The sequence below is a fragment of the Neomonachus schauinslandi genome, chromosome 10, assembly GCF_002201575.2.
Source record: "Neomonachus schauinslandi chromosome 10, ASM220157v2, whole genome shotgun sequence".
Lineage (NCBI taxonomy): Eukaryota > Metazoa > Chordata > Mammalia > Carnivora > Phocidae > Neomonachus > Neomonachus schauinslandi.
The window spans coordinates 95,014,044-95,021,299 of NC_058412.1; the positions used below are offsets into that span (position 1 = coordinate 95,014,044).

General features: G+C 46.8%; 1 protein-coding gene across 1 annotated transcript in view; it reads right to left on the reverse strand.

Moving 5' to 3' along the window:
* The window catches only part of ZNF133 (zinc finger protein 133), a 23,346-nt gene extending 16,756 nt beyond the window's left edge, over nt 1-6,590 (reverse strand). Inside the window, exon 1 of the mRNA XM_021700648.1 lies at nt 6,557-6,590. The gene's annotated coding sequence lies outside the window, so the exon portion shown is untranslated. The remainder of the gene's footprint in view (nt 1-6,556) is intronic.
* Nucleotides 6,591-7,256: the final 666 nt, after the last annotated feature.

Here is a 7,256-nt window from a genome sequence, read left to right on the forward strand (position 1 = left end):
ATAAGAACAGAAATTAATGAACAGAAAAAAGTGTAATAAGTGAAATCTTAATTTCTTTTTTTTTTAAGCTTTTATTTATTTATTTGACACAGACAGAACCAGAGAGCGAGACAGAGACAGAGAGCAAGCACAAGCAGGGGGAATGGCAGGCAGGGGAGAAGCAGGCTCCCTGCTGAGAAAGGACCCTGGGATCATGACCTGAGCCGAAGGCAGCCGCTTAAACAACTGAGCCACCCAGGCGCCCCGAAATCTTAATTCCTATAAAAAAATTAGTGAAACATGGCTAGCTTAAGAAAAGAGAAAGCATAGGGCACCTGGGTGGCTCAGTTGGTTAAGCGACTGCCTTCGGCTCAGGTCATGATCCTGGAGTCCCGGGATCGAGTCCCGCATTGGGCTCCCTGCTCAGGAGGGGGTCTGCTTCTCCCTCTGCCCTCTTCCCTCTCGTGCTCTCTGTCTCTCATTCTCTCTCTCTCAAATAAATAAATAAAATCTTTAAAAAAAAAAAAAGAAAAGAGAAAGCATAAATATTGAAAGTAAGAAATAACATAGGGGAAATAACTACTGAATCACCAAAACACATTTTTTTTAAAGATTTATTATTTTTTTTTATTTATTCATGAGAGACAGAGAGAGAGACAGGGGCAGAGGGAGAAGCAGGCTCCCCGCGGAGCAGGGAGCCCGATGCGGGACTCGATCCCAGGACTCTGGGATCATGACCTGAGCCGAAGGCAGACGCTTAACCGACTGAGCCACCCAGGCGTCCCTCACCAAAACACATTTTTAAAAAGCCATATAAGAGTATTTTTCAGACCTCTATAAAAAAATTTGTATACCTAGATGAAATGCATAACTTCTAAGGAAATGTAACTGATGCTAGATGGTCACAAGGGATTTTTACCAACCTTTCAAGCCAGATAGTCCCAATGCTCAAAACACTGTCCCAGAGCACTGAAAAATGAAGGGAACTTCCTTATTCTTTTTATAAAGCAACTCTAATGTTGACACCTAAACTTGATGGCAGTTCAAAAAACTGAAAATTAAAGACCATTATCACTTATGAATATTGAAGCAAAATTCTAGAAATATCAGCTAAGAGACTCCAACATGACAATAAGAAAATATTTCACCAAGACAAAGTGGGATTCCCAGAAATCCAAGATTGGTGCAGTATTAGGAAATCCATTACTATAATATACCATATTAATCAACATATCTAAGGAGAAAAACCAAGTGTTTTTATGCACGCTGAAATATTCTTTAACAAAACTCAACACCCATTCCTTACTTTAAAAAAAAAAACTCAAGAACATAAGATTGATGGATTTTTAAAACTTTTTATTTTGAACTAATTTTAGTCTTACAGAGAAGTTGCAAAAATATCAATTCTCATATAACCTTCACCCAGCTTTCTCTAATGTTAACATCTTAGAAAACCATAGTACAATGATCAAAACCAGGAAATTGACATTGACTAAATCACAGTCCTTAATCAAATTTGTCGGTTTTTCCACTAGTGTCCTTTTTCTGGTCCAGGATTCAAATGAAGTTCCCATATCATATTTAGTTGCCAGTTATGTTTAATTTCCTCCAATCTGTGACAGTTCCTGTCTTTTCTTGTCTTTCGTGAACTTGACACTTTTGAAGAATATCCCTCAATTTTGGGTTTGTCAGATGTTTTTTTCATGATCAGAAGGAGGTTAGTTCATTTTTGGCTAGATTATCTCAGAAGTGATGTCATGTCCTTTTCAGTGCACTGCATCAAGGAGTTGATGATACTGATATGTCTATTACTGATGATATTAACCTTGATCTTGATCACTTGGTTAAGGTGATGTCTGCTGGGGTTTTATAATAAATATCTTGGGAGAGGGCGCCTGGGTGGCTCAGTCGTTAAGCGTCTGCCTTCGGCTCAGGTCATGATCCCAGGGTCCTGGGATCGAGTCCCACATCGGGCTTCCCGCTCTGCGGGAAGCCTGCTTCTCCCTCTCCCACTCCCCCTGCTTGTGTTCCTGCTCTCGCTATGTCTCTCTCTGTTAAATAAATAAATAAAATCTTTTTAAAAAATAAAATAAAATAAATAAATAAATAAATATCTTGGGAGAGATACTTTGAGATTATACAAATACCCTGTTTCTCTTCAAATGTCCACTCACTAATGTTAGCAAGCGTTTGTGGGATATGCCCACAATAGTTATTACTGTGGTATTTACCAAATGACGACGGTCTCTTTCCCTTTTTAATTTTAAATTCATTAATTATTCTGTAAGCAAGTGCTGTCCCTTCTCCCCCATTTTTTTAATTTATTCAGTTCTTTATATCAGTATGGATTCATATCTTATCCCATGGGTTATAATAGAATATCATCACTATTTGGCTGCTCAAATCATTCCAGCTTCAAACACTGGGAGCTCCTTCGGGTTGGCCTTGTTCCTGCTTTACCCAGTAAATGCGGCCCAAGTGACACTGTGCCAGTTACAGGTTTATGTCTTAAGAAGGCTAGAGAGCTTATGCTCTACAGAGGCCCAAATACCATGTAAGAAGTTCAACTCCTCTGCCGGACAGACCATGCAGAGAGAGGCCCTGATACTACATGGAGAGAGTGAGGCCCAGCTGTCCCAGCTGACCCCAGCCTTCTAGCCAACCCAGAAAGGGCCAAATATATGAAGGAACCATCTCTGATGTTTCAACCCAAACAAGTCCCCAAGGGACTGTGGCCACAGCCAGGTCTATAACTCACACAGAGCAGAACCACAAAGCTGATCCCAGTAAACCCAAAGAATTGTGAGAAATTATAACATGCTGATTCTTCTGAGCCACTAAGTTTTGGGGTGGTTTGTTGTGCAGCAATCAATAATCAGAACCCTTCCAGACATGCCATGCCTTCACCCTCCTCAACTTTCTTAATGACAGAAGCACCTTCCCTCTCGCCCACATGCCTCACTCAGACACCAGGACAACTTCCCCACTTGCCACAGAAAGCCCATTACCAAGGCTGACTGATTCTACCTCTGAAGACTCTCTCAATTCCTCCCCGCTCCCTACCTGCTGGGAGCATTCCTGCTCCCAGCATTCCAGTCAGCTATTTAAGATATTTAAATAGTAAGATATTTATTAAGCTTCTACTGTATGATAGGCACTATTTTAGACACTGGGGATATAAAAGTGAACAAAGACAAAAAACATCTGCCCTCACTGACACAAAAGTCCAGAGGAGGAAGATGGGCATTCTAAATTAATGAGTAAAACACACAGTACATCAGGAAGTGATGACTGAGATGAAGACCAATATAGCAGGGAAGGAGAAAAGTAACAGAAGTAGGGTGGGGTTTTGGAATTTTATTTATTTATTTATTTATTTATTTATTTATTTATTTAATGGGAGGGGCTTGGAATTTTAAATAGTGGTTAGGCATGGTCCCTCTGAAAAGGTGACGGAGTAAACATCTAAAGCATGTGAAGGAGTGAGCCAAGTGGGTAGGTCTGAAAAGAGCCAGTTCACTGGGGCTGGTATGCTGAGCATCGCAGGCAAGAGCCAGTGCATGGTCAAAGTACAGAGTTCACTGTGGCTGGTGTGCTGTGCTTGAGACCGAGTAGGAAAGAGAAAGTTCGAGTGTAAACACGGGGGGAGATCATACCCCACTTTGTAGGATACTGATTCTGACTTTGACTGAGATAAAAAGCCACTAGAAGGTTTTGAGCAAATGCATGACATGATTTGACTGACATTTGAAAAGACCCCTCTGGTTGCTGTACTTACTAATATACTTTAGGGGGATGAGGGAAGATGCAAAGAGATCATTCAAGAGCTATGATTATCCAGGTAAGCCAGGTGAAATAGTGGTGGTTTGGGCCACGGTGGAAGCAGCAGAAGTTGGAGATTGTGTGTGTGAGTCCAGATTTGCTTAGTAGGGATGGAGTATAAAAAGGCCAAGGTTTTGACACTGAGCAATCTGAAGGAAGGAGATGTCATGTCTCTGCTCCCTATTAGAGCTAAACTCCCTGAAAGAGTGGTCTATACTCTCTTGGGGTGGAGCATGTTTGGGGGAGGCGATCAGAGTTTGTTGTTGGACACATTAGGTTTGGGATGCCGAGGACATATCCAAGAGGAAATTTGAAGTAGACAGCAGGAGACTGGAATCTGGGCTGAAAGGCACAGGCCTAGGCTGAACCTCAGAGAGATGGCAGTTAAGGCCTTGAGAGGAGATGGGGCCACCATGGAGACAGTGTGGCTGGAGAAGATGAGAAGTCCAAGAACAGTGGGGGTTTGGGAGAAGAAAAGCTGGGAAGAGGGACAGGAGGAGCGGCCTATGAGGTAAGAGGAAAACCTGGAAACCAGGAGCCACGATGTGAAAGGATATTTTAAGAAGGAAGTACGATACAACAATGTAAAATGTTGCTGAGAACTGACTGTGGCCATTAGCCACAGGATGCACAACCTCGTTGAGAATGTTTTTCAGTGGGTAGAGGTGAATAGGCCTCATTGGAATATTTAAGAGATGAAGGAAGGATAGACATGGAGATAGCAGCAGGGACAATTCTTTCAAGTTTAGCTCTAACAGAAAGGAAAGACATACAGCCATAGCTGGAGGGGGAAATCATGTCACTGCTTTGCTCCCCGCTGCCCTCAGATCAAGGCCACACTCACTAACTTGTCATTTAGGGCTCATTCCAACAATGACCAACCCACGCCTTTCCAATAACATCCCCCCCCACCCCGGCCCCGCCCGGCAGGCGTGAACGTCCCTTCCAGCCAGCGAGGATGACAACGCGAGTCTTCAAACTACATCACCCGCTTAGCCTAACCAGGTGCCAGTGACTCAAGAGGAGAAGGATGAGGTACCCAATCCAGTGGGACAGCTGGATAGTCACAATGCAGCCTGAGAGCCCAGAGTCCTGATAGTGTCGCGTGTTCTGCTACTGACAAGGACACACCGGATGTATTCCCTGGGGGAAATCCAGGAATGCTCTCCAGTGGGATCGCATCTGAGTTCAATCAACAGAGTTTATAATGAAGCAGAGAGGCATGGAGAAATCAAAGGGGTCACGAATGAGGACACAAGGTCTGAAGAATAGTCCCTGTGAAAACTGTCATCTTGTTTTCCTGGGAATGGGACACTGTAGGGCACAAGATGTCAAAGTTGAGCAAAGGAAACCCACCGAGGTTCGGCATGCAAATGGGAAGGGGTCCCCACCTGAAGCTGGACTGTCAGGAGCCCGGGAGTCCTCTCTTTGCCCACCAGGCAGTCCTCTCTGGGCAGGCAGGGGCTGCAGGGGGCAGATCAAGAACAAAAAAGGTTCAGAAGAGTAACTGGAAACCCTCAGCTCCAGTAGGGTAGGGCCTCCTCCTCCTTAAAGGAATGGACCTATCACTGAAGAAAAGACTGTGGGCAGCTTGCTGGGAACACAGCCTGCCCTGACATGCTGCTGACACTGAGCATGAGCTGAGCTGATCCTCCCTCACCTTTGTTCTTAATAACAATAGTACTTATTGGGCACTGAGTATATACCAGTGACTGTTCCAGGCACTGTAGGAGTTTCACCGATTCTCCTCACCCAATGAAGTACAATTTCTTATCTTCATTTTACAGATGAGAAAATTGAGACACAGAGAGGTCAGTCTCTTGCCCAAGATGGCGCAGCTATGAAATGACTGAGCCTGGATGAGATCTGGCTGTAGAGGCCATATTCTTAACCAGTAAGGGCAGTGATTGCTAATCTCTGTGGGTTGTAAGGATTCTCAGTGTATGCATTATGAGAAGAATCAAAATTGGTCATAAGGTGATAAGCACTGAATTTGAGTAATGGGTCTATGGAGTTCTATCTACTTCTGTTTGAAATTTCTCCATCATAAAAAGTTAAAATGGACCTTCAAATTCCAAAGCCTGTTCACACCAGAGATGTGGGAATCTGTGATTCCTGTGGTCAGCGAGGATCCTCAGGACCTTTGAAAAACTTGCCTAGCGCACCCTAACCCGACCTCTTCCTCCAAAGCCGGAACCCTGGGGCGACCAGCCAAATTGAGAGCCTAGGATCGCGCCAAAATGGCCACTCCACACCCAGTGCAACTCGGGCACGTCTGGCCAAGCCAGCCTGCCTGTCGCCCCGCCTCGGCAAAACTGAGGGGTAGCTGGACCCAAAAAAAGGACGATCTACATCCACCCACCGAAACTCCGGACACATGTCCCCAGGGACGGCTCCCACACCACCACCTAGGAAATATCAGCCCCCAAAAGCCTACTTACTGAACTCCCCGCAAACCCGGGGAGTTGTGACATGAGCGACCCCCTCTCTCAACATCGCGATTTCGGCCAAGGCCGAACCTGTCCCCACCCGCAGGAACCTTTGGACGAAAGGCCCAAGGCCAGCACCCACCACCACTGGGCTTTGCGGCTGAGCTTCACCCACGTTCCTCGGAGATGCGCGCCCACACCCCCCAAAATAAGACATCCGGGAGAGCACGGCCTGAGCCACGACAGCGTGTCCCCACCACTACCTCCTCTCCCCGCCATCTGCACCGTCCCCAGCCTCAGCCCATAGACCAGCCTTTAAGACCTACCTTGCTGCGCCAGGAAGGGCACAGTTGCTGCAAGGGTCCCGCGGGAGCCTCACTCACCAGCGCCACCAAAGAACAAGGGGTCACTCCAGCCACCAGCTGGGGACCTACTTCTGTAGGGTGCCGGGACTACACTATCCAGCATCCTCGGCGTGGCGCCGGGACCACACCTCCCAGGATGCTCCGCGCAACCAGACGGGCACTGGCTGCCCACAGCTCCCATTGGCCTCCCAGGGAGCCGTTTCTGGGTAACGTGCCCCGGTCATTAGAGAATAACCACCGTGGCACCTGGATCCCCGGTATTTTTTTTCTTAAGATCACGTTTACAAAACATGTACAGGGTCCCGGGTGAAGCTTCTCGCCCTGCCGTGACCGCTTCTCTAACGCTTCCGCCTCAAAGACTACACTCCCCAGTGTAGTCCTGCAGTGACTTCCGCCTCCGGTGCCCGCCCGCCTCCCGACCGGCGGAAATGACCTATCAAGAGGAGGTTCGGTTTGGCTTCTGGGATTGGCAAGGGTCAGCGGCAGTGGGGCGGTGAGGTCGGGGTTCTCCAGCTGCAGTGTGGCACACCTTCGTCCCGCGTTCCGTGAGCGACCGGCAGGCGTGGTCTCGCCCAGCTCACGTGCCCTTTTAACTCCGTTGAGGCCCATGGAGGGAGCGAAGCTGAGAGATGCCGAGCAGTCTTCCTGAGGTCTCCCATCT